Consider the following 2,048-nt stretch of genomic DNA (forward strand, 5'->3'; position numbering starts at 1 on the left):
GCAAGGAACCACTTAAGGATCAAAAGTGGAGTGTCACAGAAAGAGGGGAGTCAAGGATGGCTCCAAAGCTTTTGGCCTGAACAACTGAAAGGATTAAGAGGCCCTTTAAGAAGGGGAAGACCTGGGACGTCCCTGGTGGCACAGTGGTTAAGAATCCGCCTACCAATGCAGAGGACATGAGTTCAATCCCTGGTCTGGCAAGATCTCACATGCCGCGAAGCAACTAAGCCCATGCACCACAACTACTGAGCCTGCACTCTAGAGCCCACGTGCCACAGCCACTGAAGCTAGCATGCCTAGAGCCCATGCTCCGCAACAAGAGAAGCCACCGCAATGAGAAGCCTGCGCACCACAACGAAGAGTAGCCTCCACTCGCTGCAACTAGAGAAAAGCTCACGTGCAGCCACGAAGACCTAATGCAGCCAAAAATAAATAAATAAAATAAATTTTTTAAAAAAGAAGGGGAAGACCACAAAAATCAGACTTGGGGCTGCTGGTGTCAGGACTTTACTTTGAGATGCCTGTTGGGCATCCAAATGGAGATACCTAGTAGGAGGTCAGATATATATGAGTCTGGAGTTTAGGAGAGGGGTCTGGTGGGATTTCTTTGGGAGACATAGGCATGTTGGTGGTATTTAAAGCCATGAGCCTGGATGAGATCTCCCAGGGAGTGTGGGCAGAGATCAAGGACTGAGACCTGGGCCCCCTTTGATGAGGAGGAACCAGTGATATAGAAGGAAAACCAGGCGAGGGTGGGGTCCTGGAAGCCAGGAGCGCCAAATGCTGCAAGCTCTGTCCAAAGCAAGTATGGAGTAAGGGGTTGGTGGAGCAGAGGGTGACCACCTTTACTTTCCTAGGGCTGTTCTCTGGCAAACAGCCTCTACAGGAGACAATTTAAGGGAGTCAGACCTACCGAGGCGGCCCTGCTCCTGTGATTCCAGAGCTGTCTCCCCTCCCGTTAGCTTGACAGGTCTGCTCTAGAGGTCTGGCCCCTACTCTCCCAGCATAATTCCCCTCCGGTCTCAACTCCAGCTGGGCCCATAAGACTCAGCTCAGTTACTCTACTCTGCCAGGCGGCTGTGCTGCCTGCCTCAAGGCCAAGCTGGAGGCCCCCACCCAGCTCCCACAGCACCCACTGCTCCCTCGCTGGACAGCTCTCCACACCCAGGCTGTGTACACGTCTCAGTCTCCCACTGGTCCAGGCTCACTCTGGGCTTCTGGGAGGCCTCCTTATTTCTGCATCCCCTGCCCTAGCGTGGCATAAGACATCTAAGAGACTGAGTAAACGTCTGTGAACAGAAACACTCAGCAGAAGCCCCTTCTGCTAGGATCTGGCTGTGCCTGGCCCTTTGTCGTGCAGGCACTCCAGTCCCCGGGCTCCTCCTAAAACCTGGGGTGCTGGGATCCTGCCAGGCCCTCCATGGCAGGCTGGCCCATCACAGCACCAGCCTGCTGACACTCACTGAATATTTGTTAAATGTTGAAAAAAGGCCCAAGGACTGGGCCCAAGTCCGAGTTCTGGCATTCTCAAGTCATCAGGACTTCAGTCTCCCGTCTCTAAAAGGGAGATGACACATGCTCATCCCTTAAGTTCCACCTCATCAGTTGTGACAACATTTGGGAAAGTGTTCGGCAAACTGTAAACCAGCCAGGCGTTCAGAGGGACCACAGATCGAGGCTTCTCCTTGGTGGCTGATTCAGGGCACGTGACAGGACCTGTGTGACCCACCCCATGCCACGTAAGGCCTCCAACTCAGTTTTCCTCAAGCTGCTTTGAAGACAAGCAGCATCTTCCTCAGGCAGCGGGAACCAGGGACTGAGAGGGGCCCGGCCCCGGTGGAAACTCTGACACACGCACGGACGTTCACCGCATTTCCAGTGACTAAGGGCCACACGAAGCAGTTGGCTGGACCCTTCCTAAAATTCGTCCCGGAGCTGCTCTGACCAGACGGACCCCGCTCCGGCCATCCCCGGCCCCGTTGTCCCGCTTCTCTGGGGGTGCACCCTTCCCGCACCCCGCAGGGGAGGGACCAGCGCTCCCCATCAGC

This window comes from Delphinus delphis, chromosome 15 (assembly GCF_949987515.2).
Source record: "Delphinus delphis chromosome 15, mDelDel1.2, whole genome shotgun sequence".
In the NCBI taxonomy this organism is placed as follows: Eukaryota; Metazoa; Chordata; class Mammalia; order Artiodactyla; family Delphinidae; genus Delphinus; species Delphinus delphis.